Source organism: Scyliorhinus canicula, chromosome 18, assembly GCF_902713615.1.
Source record: "Scyliorhinus canicula chromosome 18, sScyCan1.1, whole genome shotgun sequence".
Lineage (NCBI taxonomy): Eukaryota > Metazoa > Chordata > Chondrichthyes > Carcharhiniformes > Scyliorhinidae > Scyliorhinus > Scyliorhinus canicula.
Window position 1 is genome coordinate 31026400 of NC_052163.1, and position 12398 is coordinate 31038797.

Genomic DNA, 12398 nt, shown 5'->3' on the forward strand with positions numbered 1-12398 from the left:
ATTCAGTTTCTTATTAATAAACGATTATCTCTGTAACACAGGAGATAATCCACATCATTTTCTCATTGAAGGTGTCATGCAATTACGTACTTGTAAATTTATTCAAAATAAAATGACATGACCAGACTTTCCAATTTTCAGGATAGAACCATTAAAAGCAAAAACCACAAACAGATAAAAATACACTCTTCAACCGTGACTATTTAAGATGGTACTATTGTTAACAAATGTGAATCTGTGTTTATGAACTTATATCAAAGTAACAGTGAAGATTGTTCCACAAAATTGTTATTTGCACCAGAATTAATAGATTTCAACTCAAGAGCTGAGTAAAGTTAATCTATTAACTCTGATGTATAAATTGTTTGAATGTGGGAAATACCCAAGCACCCCTAAAATGACCCACTCGGAAAAAAAAAATCACTAAAGTATGCAATGTACAGATAAGCAATGATCCTCAATTCAGGACTTTTGGCTACTAAACATGGGTGACATTCCATCAAAGATGTGATTACTCTTGGAGCAAGAAAACCAGCCCAGAACATACACATGACAGCAACAAGTGGGTTGAGGCAGTCACATATTGAGGAGTTGAAAGATATTAATTGCATGAGCTTGTGCATGTAGTTCAAATATAATCAAAACTCGCTCAATTAGTGACTTGATTATCCATCTATTACCACATTGGTCTTGGCATAAGCTTCCAACAGCTATAAAAGATAGAACTTATGGCTGGGGTAAACAGCAGATGTGCAAGTGTTTCCATAAATGTACAACTGATTTTGCATTTATATATACGTACAGATCTGTAATTCATCAACCACCCATTTTGCAAGCCATTTTTATTCATGGAAAAGCCTGATCTGATTTTGGGAAAGTGCTACACAAAACAGGAGATTGTTAGCAATAAAGTACAACAAGTAGAATATATAGTTGAAGCAATGGACTTGTGATGCAGATGTGAAAATTACAGGGAAATAATCTCCACATCTTATAATAGGTATCAAGGTAAACCACACACTCTGGTAGCGATATTCGGTTTTCTTTCTCTGTATGTTACACAGGAAAATTGCAGCTTGCATGTATTATATATAAAAGAATGAGCTAATAGGCAGAGAGTTTCATGTTTGAGTTAGCTGATCATTCCATGTGAACCATGTTTCAGAAGCACAATAAAGAAATTGCAATGATTTGTGTCAATTCTGGATATTCCCTTTGCACGAAGGTTTATAACCTCAATATTTCTCCGCTCAGAATGTCCTCTTTAAAGGCAAACTATGGACCGTGCCACTGTGGTATCAGGTTAACACCAAACCTAGTAGCTCTACTTAATGGCCAATTTTTGACCAAGTCTCTATGGTCCCTGGTTAACTCTAGACCTGGGGTGGGGGGCAAAAGTTGAATCAGGAGCACGTATTGTTTGGCCATTACACATTCCATTTGATAGCAAAAAATGGAATCCTTGGCATTTATGTGCACTTTTAGGGTATGCTGTGCTGGACACCATGGGCAGAATTCTCCGACCCCCCGCAGGGTCGGGGAATCGCCCGGGGCCGGCGTAAATCCCGCCCCCGCTGTGGCCAGAATTCTTCGCCACCCGGGAATTGGCGGGAGCGGGAATTGCACCCCGCCAATCGGCGTGCCCCCCCGCGGCGATTCTCCGGCCCGAGATGGGCCCAAGTCCCACGGCTATCAGGCCTCTCCCACCGACGTGGTTTAAACCACCTCTGTGCAGGCGGGATTGGCGGCGCGAGCCGGGGTCCTGGGGGAGAGCGCGGGGCGATCGGACCCCGGGGGTACCCCCACGGTGACCTGGCCTGCGCTTGGGGCCCACCGATCGGCGGGCAGGCCAGTGCCGTGGGGGCACTCTTTTTCTTCCACCGCCGCCACGGCCTCCACCATGGCGGAGGCGGAAGAGACCCCCTCCACCGCGCATGCGCCGGTGGTGACGCCAGCGGCCGCTGATGCTCCGGCGCATGCGCGGACTCACGCTGACCGGCGAAGGCCTTTCGGCCAGCCCCGACGCCGATCGGCGTAGCGCCAAAGGCCGTTGCCGCCAGTTTTGGCGCCAGTCGGCAGAGCGGGAGCCACTCCGCCGCGGGCCTAGCCCCTAAAGGTGCGGAGAATTCCGCACCTTTGGGGAGGCCTGACGCAGGAGTGGTTGGTGCCACTCCGCTATGCCGGGTCCCCCCGCCCCGCCGGGTAGGGGAGAATTTCGCCCCATATTGCTGAGGGCATCAATTGGTGGTCAATACTGACTTGTCACCAGCCATCTCATTTAGAGAGCAACACTCCAATTAATGTCATCTTTTAACCTTGCATAGCTAAACACAGCAGCAGAAAGGGACCACCACCAGCAATACATAAAAGGACCATTAACTACCTGCAGGTTATTTGCTGGTTGATTTCTTCTGGTTGTTTCTTTATTCTACAACTGTTTCCTGCTTTAGATAGCTGTTTAAATTTGTCTATCTTTACAAGGAGTGGTGTGGTAGGTGCTCGAGGAAGATTTGCTGACTTCAAGGCTTCTGCACAAACCAATTGCTCTCAAACATGTGTGCCTTAGTAGCCATTTGTCTTGGAATACAGCATGGCATGGAGAATCAACAGGGACTGTGAAAAATAAGATAAGCTGCTGGAGGATGGAGGGGGTGAAGGAAGAGAGAGCGACCAACATATTCTCTTTGTGGCCAGGATATTTGCGAAGAACTAATCTAAGTGTGATACCAGTAACTCCAATTCCAATTCTCCATCGACAGTCCTACACCTTCCCTGTGTCACTGGCCATCGTGGTGGAGCCATCTGGGATGGCCACTTCCAGAATACAAAATGGACGCTCGCAAAGAATGTCGGGAACTGCGGACAATGTTAGGAAAACAAGCAGGCACAGTGCCTGAATGTATATTCGGGAAGCAGTTACCAGACGGAATCGAAACTCTGGGTCGATTAGCATATTGCTGGCCCATCTCCGGGAAACAAAGGACTAACACTCAGGTAGTTGATACTGTTGCAGCCATCCCGTCGCCAGTTCCCCAAACCGAAAGCACAAACAAAGCCGGGCCAATGGCCACCTAAGACACGCCCAGCCATCAGGGCACCCACCCCTTTATTGGTCAAGATCAATACCAGTGATCAAGAGGCGGCCCAATTAATTGGGGCCATGTTTAAGGCCCGCCTAAAAGAGCGCGAAGCCCCTCCAGGTATAAGAAGGAACCCCCACAAGAGATTTGCTCTCTTGGACTTGGCTCTCAAAGCAGAGAGACACATCCACCAGCATCACCAGAAGCAAGTAAGTTCAAGGTCAACGCTCACTACCAGACGGATGACCTTAGCTGATCAACCTCAGATCCGAACAACGGCCATTGCTCCTCTGACTGAGTGGGCACCCGAAGTTAAGTATAGGCGTTAGCGTTAGAGATAGTTTAGTTTGTAGTACTTTGTGCATGTGTAGATTTTACTGTATGTGTAAATAAATAGTATTGACTTTGAACTAACTAACTGGTGTATTGGCTCTTTGATCAGTACTCGGGTTTGAACTTTGTGGCGGTCTCGAGAGATATCTGGTGACTCTAAGGCGTAAACATAATTACGATTGAGAAAGGCGACCATACTGACCGCCATATTTATAACCAAATAAATATAGCAACAATGGCGTCATCTTCACTGTATTGCAAAAAGAAAAGCAAACACAAAAACATTCCAGATCAAATTTCTACATAACATCTGGAATTGACCTTCATGGTTATCTGCTCCAAATGTCTTCTGAGCATGTATCTGGTGGGCCTCCTGGCTCCTTCTGGATTTCTCCAACTTTACACCTCCTTCATCAAAGCCACCAGTGCAGTCCAAAAAGCTTGGGACCTGTGCTCTCCCAGATTGTGCCATTGTTCTGACTTCCCTAACTCACAACAGCCTTCCAGCACCTGTTCCAGTCACCGTACATTTTCCCTTCAAAGGTACAGGCTGGATTTAAGCAATCCAAAGTTAGCTTTTCCTGATGTTTGCCTTGCCTCATGTTAGACCCCTGTTCAGGCTAGCAACCAATTAACAGAGGGCTAACTGTACACTGTGCCACAACGCTGGTGTGCTGTCTGAATTGCAGCGTGGGGTGTATCGCACCCTGTTTCAGCGGGGTGAGGGGGGTTGGGGTGCACCCCTTGGGTGGGATTCTCCGACCCCCCACCCGGTCGGAAAATCGCCGGCGGCCGTCGTCAATCCCGCCCCGTCGTGTCCCGAAGTCTCCGGCACCAGAGATTCGGCGGGGGCGGGAATCGCGCCACGCCTGTCGGCGGCCCCCCCCCCCCGGTGATTCTCCAGCCCGCAATGGGTTGAAGTCCCGCCGCTGTCATGCCTGTCCTGCCGGCGTAGATCAAACCACCTACCTTACCGGCGGGAGCAGGCGGCGCAGGGGGGTTCCGGGGTCCTGGGGGGACACACGAGGCAATCTGACCCCGGGGGGGGGGGTGCCCCCACGGTGGCCTGGCCCGCGATTGGGGCCCACCGATCGGCGGGCGGGCCTGTGCCGTGGGGGAACTCTTTTCCTTCCGCCTTCGCCATAGTCTTCATGATGGCGGAGGCGCAAGTGACCCCCTTCCCTGCGCATGTGCGGGGATGATGTCAGCAGCCGCTGATGCTCCGCCGCATGCGAGGACTTCCGCCGGCCGGCGAAGTCCCGTCGGCCCCGGCTGGCGTGGCGCCAAAGGCCGCTCCCGCCAGTCGGCGGGGCGTCAATCACTCCGGTGCGGGCCTAACCCCCCAATGTTAGGGCACCTTTGGGGCGGCCCGACGCCGGAGTGGTTCACGCCACTCCATCACGCCGGGACCCCGCTCCCCGCTGGGTAGGGGAGAATCCCGCCCCTTGTCTTCACATCAGGGACATCCCTGAACCCAGTCTCCCTGGTCCTTTCCTGACCAATTCTGCACCCAGACTTCTCAAGTTTGCTGTTGTTCCTTTCAACAATTAAAGATCCCTGCACTCTGTTAGTTCTGAAATATTTTTATCTGTTACATTTCAGAAAAGAAAGCTAAATACATAATCACAATAATCTGCAGCCAAGGAGATTTCTACCCTGGTTGTCTTATCCAGGTATTCTCATTAAACAAACATGGTCATACGTGAGCATTTCCATGAATATTGATTGAGAGTATAATCTATTTTGCGATTTCCTTCGCATTTATACCTAATGATCGAATATCTTTATCTGTAAATTAATTTTCAGTGCATGTATTTTATCCACATTTTATAGCCTTCAAAGCTGTTCCTGTGTTTTTAAAATTTAATTTCCCATTCTATTGCATTACGTTTAAGCTAAGGTAAGAGCGTTTAATATTTCATCATGAATAAATCATTTTGTTGAAAGTACAGCAGAAATATTTCTGCAGAAAAGCAAGTAACATTCCACTTAGAATTCCTGGCCAATTTTTCATTACTGAACACTTGTTTAGTTCCCAACTCCAAACACCTTCATCAGAATCTCCACAAATGATTTTCTGCAAATGATTAATTCTGATTATAGAACAAATTCGAGAACTGAACAGAGCCACAGATCGTATCTGTAATTTGTAATATTCTGATAGCGAACTGAATTGCCCTATTTTCTGTTGAGGTTTTTGCCAATGTTCAAATTGTTATTTAATGCTTATGGGATTCAATGACTATTTCTGATAAGTGAATACAATTTTGGCAGAAAGAAGGCTGCTCACTAAACAGCAATAGCTTCCAGTTCTACTTTTGTGCTCAATTCTATTTGCTCATTTTATCATTCTATTTGATGGAATGCAGGATTGCTCCAAAACGGCAAATAAAGATTCCTGTGACTGGTCTGAAATTGTGCGGTGGGAACTAGATTTGTCCAGTTATTGATTTATTAGGGACAGACTGTCGGTAAAAATGTTATGTGTTGCAATTATAATCAGACATAAAACATGCAATTTAGTGGCAGGCGAGCGATGTTCAATTTGCCAAAGCATTGGCCCCACTGTCAGATTAATTGGACCAGGTTTTAGACATCCCAAGTATAATGTCTGCTGAAGGACCCCTTTCACAAATTGGTCATTTTAGGAAAAAAAAAAAAAAAAAAGTAAGGTTAAGGGGGGTGGTTGTTGGGTTACGGGTATAGGGTGGATACGTGGGTTTGAGTGGGGTGATCATTGCTCGGCACAACATCGAGGGCCGAAGGGCCTGTTCTGTGCTGTACTGTTCTATGTTCTATGTGTAAATTTGAACCTACCCCAATCATGATTATTCAATGGCCTCTGCAGTTGCTAACAAGTAAGTTCTTGAATCTTTCCACCACAATTCCTCCTTCCCTCGTGTAGGCTGCTTCAACACCCGCCCCCCCCCCCCCCCTCCCTCCCACCATCACCCCCGCACTGCTACCAAACCATCCCCACTCACCACTGGGGTTTACCAGAGAGACAGGTGGTTGCCATTTGGTTTCGTCCATTGGGGTACTGCCTGCGAAGGAGCCGCTAGCGCTGGTAGCTCACCCCAAATATTTGGATGAGACATGGGGCTGGATTCTCCGTTTCAGGGACTGTGTCCCCACGCCATCGTGAAAACAGTAGCCTTTCACGCCAGAAAACCTGGCTTCAAAAGGCCACGGCCTGGATTCTCCCTTTTGGGGATTAAGCCCTCACGCCCGCCGGAAACTGGGCCAGAATGACTCCGGACTTTTTCCCCGAAAGTCCGGAGTGATTCTCCGTTTTCCAGGGGGCTAGCAGGGCCCCGGCGTGCGTCCCGCAGCTCTGGCTGCTGGACGGGCTGTCCAGACCGTGCAGCCGTGCATGTGCACGGCAGCCACTAGCCCACTTTGCAGGCGCTGCCGACATGGCGGAGCCACACAGTGATCCCGCACGGAGTAAATCACCCCCCAGATTGCAATGGCCCGCCGATCGGTGGCCCCGATCGCGGGCCTGGCCACTGCTGAAGCGCCACCCCCCCCATGACTGAGATTCGCCCCTGCCCCCCACCAGGACTGCCACCGCGGCCGCGGATCCGAGTTCCTGCCTGATGGTACCAGATATAAACCACAGCGGCGAGAATTGCCGCGGCGGCCTATTTCAGTGCCCCCCCCCGATCCGCGCCGCGGCGACTGCGCGGGCGATTGCCGGAGAATTGACGGCCCGGCGTCTGAGCAGCGTGGCGGGAATTTCCCGCGCCCCGGCAATTCTCCGACCTGACATGGGCTCGGAGAATCCCGCCCACATCTTCACAGGCCTGCAGGGGGCTAGCAGGGACCCGTTGAAGCTCACTGATCCGGAATGTTGCAGATACGGGCTCCTGTACTTCCAGGTCAGAAGCCACGCATGCGCATGGCGGCGGCCTCCAGTGGCCGTGCCATGCTCCATGGCAGACTCAGGCCGCGGAACTGGACCGCGTAAATAGTGCCCCCGACCTGCTGTGTGCCCAACCTGGACGGCCCGCTAAATATATTCTGGTCCCGTATGAGACCCCCGGCCCTCCAATCGGCCCGCCCCCGACCATGGCGGCCGCATACTGAGTCTGAAGCCGCCTCGCGAGGTTCCCGAACGGCTGGGACCATGTGAATACATGTTATAAGCAACTATTTTTACATTGATAATTCTCCTCGCAAATTTTTACAAAGGCAGTTCTATTGGGAAAGAAATGGTAACTGGAGATAAGATTTATGGATGGAAAGTAACAACTGTGGACAAGATGTGTGCGAATACACAAGATTTTTAATATGATATATAGATTACCCTATCAAACAATCCAAATTGTAGTCATCTTTGAGCAATGCAGAGGAAATGGGGCTTTACAAACATAAAGTGCATTGATTCAGTTTGAAGGACTAGAAATTAGCAGATGAAATTTCTTTTGCTAAAATGAACTTGTCTTTGTTGTCTGTAATATCAATATCTTCCCTCTCGCCTTTTAGTGTTGTCTTTGAGGGCATAATTTCTCTGTTCAATTGCTGCATTGTGTTTTAAATCTTAATGAACCCTCAGGGACAAGTTGAGATACTCATCGCAATATCTTTCCTTTTCTGACAGGATATAATAAAGGCTTTTATCATAAATGGCTAATTACTACAAAACTCTCATTTTAATTGCTGTGAAAAGTCTCCGAATTCTATTTTCTGCTGGAGAAAAGGTGGACTCAAAGTGCTTAGTTGACACATCGGAACATCAGAGAGAGTTGACAAATGCAGAGAAATTCTCAGAGCCTCTTTCTAAATGATTGCTAATGTCAAAACGTAACTTGCAGACCATTTAAGCAAGATCTGTAACATTTTTTAAAAAACTGCGCCCAGTCAACCATCCCATTTTGACCAAGAAGAAATACTTCCTGAGTAAGAGGCTGGTTAGGTCATTTTATTAATGAACAGTCCTTTCAGATACACTCCTGGACAAGTGTCCACAGATTTATCAGCTCTGCATTGGAAATTGGTGTTGTTGTAGTTTGAGTGCTGGTTTTTAAAATGTAGCCTCAACAGAGAAGTTCCTGCTAAGTGTGCTGAATCATGGGGAGTAAATTCTCATCTGGGTGGAATACAGAGAAAAATATCCTGGTGGACAGCATCATATGCAGAGCACAGCCAATGGTCCTTCCATTATGAAGGTGGACTAGCAATCTAGAGGCCCAGGCTAACATGCTGGAGATGCGGGTTCAAATCCCACCACGGCAGCTGGTGGAAATTAAATTCAGTTAATTAATCTGGAATTGGAAAGCTGGCCTCAGTCATGATATCATGAAACTATCACCGATTGTTGTAAAACTCCATCTGGTTCACTCGTGTCCTTGAGGGAAGGGACTCTATTGTCCCTATCTGATCTGGCCTACATGTGACTCCCGATCCACAGCAATGTGGTTGACTCTTAGGTACTTTCTGAAATGACTGAGCAAGGTCAGTAAAAGGGCAATTAGGGATGGGCAACAAATGCTGGCTTTGCCAGCGACACCCACAGCCCATGAAAGAATATTTTAAAAATATATACATAGGAACATGAGTAGGCCATTCAGGCCATTCAGCCTGCCCCATCATTCAGATCATGGCTGATTGTCTATCTCAATGCCATTCCGATAACCCTTGATGTCTTTAGTATCCAGGAATGATCAATTTCTGTCTTGAAAATGCTCAGTGATTGAGCCTCCACAGCCCTCTGGGGTAGAGAATTCCAAAGATTCACCGTCCTCTGAGTGAAGTTATTCCCCTGCATGTCAGTCTAAAATGGCCGGCCCTTTAGTCTGAGATACAAAACTAACTGCTCCGTTAAGGCTGATCACACACATGATAGCTGGAGCATCCCGACTGGACATTTTCAACTTCTCCCATAACCATGTAATTGCCTGGAACAGGCAGCAAAATGGAAAAACTTTGCCCCAATAAGGTAAATAATGTTCTGAAAAGCTCCTCTCCAATCCTCTCAGGATATCACACTTGTACAGGCGATCATATGGATCTGCGTATTGACTGTAATACCATTTACCGCATGACTGTTAACCTAGTCAAGAACTGGCCAGCTCTCTCTTGAAGACACACACCAAAGAACAAAGAAAAGTACAGCACAGGAACAGGCCCTTCCGCCCTCCAAGCCTGCACCGACCATGCTGCCCTACTAAACTAAAATCTTCTACACTTCCGGGATCCGTATCCCTCTATTCCCATCCTATTTATGTATTTGTCAAGACGCCCTTTAAACGTCACTATCGTCCCTGCTTCCGCCACCTCCTCTGGCAGCGTGTTCCAGGCACCCACTACCCTCTGTGTAAAAAAAACTTGCCTCGTACATCTCCTCTAAACCTTGCCCCTCGCACCTTAAAGATATGCCCCCTAGTAATTGACCCCTTTATCCTGGGAAAAAGCCTCTGACTATCCACTCTGTCTATGCCCCTCATAATTTTATAAACCTCTATCAAGTTGCCCCTCAACCTCCGACGTTCCAGTGAGAACAAACCGAGCTTATTCAACCTCTCTTCATAGCTAATGCCCTCCATACCAGGCAACATCCTGGTAAATCTCTTCTGCACCCTCTCCAAAGCCTCCACATCCTTCTGGTAGTGTGGCGACCAGAATTGAACACTATACTCCAAGTGTGGCCTAACTAAGGTTCTATACAGCTGCAACATGACTTGCCAATTTTTATACTCAATGCCCTGGCCAATGAAGGCAAGCATGCCGTACGCCTTCTTGACTACCTTCTCCACGTGTGTTGCCACTTTCAGTGACCTGTGGACCTGTACACCTTGGTCTCTCTGACTGTCAATATTTTTGAGTGTTCTACCATTCACTGTATATTCCCTTCCTGTATTAGACCTTCCAAAATGCATTACCTCACATTTGTCCGGATTAAACTCCATCTGCCATCTCTCCACCCAAGTCTCCAAAGGATCTAAATCCTGCTGTATCCTCTGACAGTCCTCATCACTATCTGCAATTCCACCAACCTTTGTGTCGTCCGCAAACTTACTAATCAGACGAGTTACATTTTCCTCCAAATCATTTATATATACTACGAACAGCAAAGGTCCCAGCACTGATCCCTGCGGAACACCACTAGTCACAGTCCTCTAATCAGAAAAGCACTCTTCGACTGCTACTCTCTGCCTTCTATGACCTTGCCAGTTCTGTATCGATCTTGCCAGCTCACCTCTGATCCAGTGTGACTTCACCTTTTGTACCAGTCTGCCATGAGGGACCTTGCCAAAGGACTTACTTAGTCCATATAGACAACATCCACTGCCCGACCCGCATCAATCATCTTTGAATCACAAGACTCAGTAGCCACCACACAAGCCAAAAGCACATTCAGAGGCTCACAAGAACAATAGCCTAACATCAAGTCATGGCTGCACTTGTGAAAATCTATCACACTCCAGCCTCCCCTGACCTTCGCTGAGTTCATGTAAAGGTGCTGGCAACCTTCCTGATAGTTGTGGTATTCGTCTGTGGAGCCATCTGCACAACATTTCAATTCAGCTGCATTTGCAATTGTGGCCTAGTCTTAAGTTTTGCTGCAAATGTAATTTTAGATCTTTAAGGATTACAAACTGATTATGAATCGACAGTACGGGAATTAAAAATGTGACGGGAACGAGGCAGAGGAAATTTGATCAACCTTTGAGGCTGGGGTTTCACGACTGTTGTTCAGTACAGAGAAAGTTTAAAACCATGTTGTGTATCACGGCCGTTGCATAAAGGGTCTGAGTGGCTGGTAAGAATATTCCATCCCCTGACACTTACCTCTGACTTTGGCAAACAGCCACAGCATAAATATTGGACAAGTGTACACTGCCTTCATAGGAAGTACTTAAAAAATTGATTCCTGCATAATAATAACCAAAAATACATCTACATGACCTTTTTACAAATGTGAAACAGACACTTTTCAGTGAAAAAACTCAGAACTGCCTGTCAAACAACATACGGCAGCAGAATCTAAATGCGTTTGTTGCTGTTAATTGTGCAGTGTTGTCAGGCAAGATACATGTGTGTTTATACATTATATATTAAAACATTTATTCAGCTACAGTCCCCTTTTTAATGAAAATTCTTACATTCATATTGAACATGTCACATTGTAATTGCAAGTGGATGCAACACAGCGCCATCACTGATGGGAGGAAGTAATTATAGTTTCTTATGTCTACCTATGCTAATGTTAAGGGAACACAGGAACATGAGTGGGAATGTTAGCCCCTTGAGCCTGTTCCACTAAATCCATGAGGCCATGCTTATCTGCAACCTAACTTCACAGAGACACCATTTGCTGGCCCATATCTTCCAGTCTAAGATGCGCGCCCTGGCCTGTGGAAGTCTTGATATTCGGATTTATGTGGGAGTTTCCCCAGCTCCTTAGGACCCTCTGCGAATGTCACCAACTCAGAGTTAGAGTTGGATAGTTGGGGCAGTTCTGAAACACTTACCGGATAGTTACCCAGGAAATGTTAGACAGTTGTTTAAAACCTAGCCTAACTCTTGGAGAACTACAGAACTGACACTCAAATCACTCACACTGACCATCACCCTGGCTATCCCACCCTACCTCCTACCACCAAATCTGACTACCACCTCACCCATCTGCCACCTCACCCATTTGCCACCTCACCCATCTGCCACCTCACCCACCTTCCACACTACCCCACCTGCCATGCTACCCGTCTGCATTTCACCCACTAGCCACTTTGCTCAGCTGCCAACCCCCCCACCAGCCAATCTATTCAACTGCCACTCTACCCACCTGCCACCTCACTTGCCTGCCACCTCACCCACCTGCCACAGCACCCACTTCCCACCTTATTCACCTACTTCTTACCCACCTCACCCACTTACCCACCTACCTACGTACCTCACCGACCTTACCACCCATTCGCTGACATACAAACTGGACTTTTAAACATTGCGGCCGGTGCCAAATAAAGAGGATGTATCGTG

General features: G+C 47.5%; 1 protein-coding gene across 28 annotated transcripts in view; it reads right to left on the bottom strand.

Moving 5' to 3' along the window:
- Positions 1 to 12398, bottom strand: part of rbfox3a (RNA binding fox-1 homolog 3a) — a 1730437-nt gene that overhangs the window by 111157 nt on the left and 1606882 nt on the right. The gene's annotated exons all lie outside the window — the stretch shown is intronic.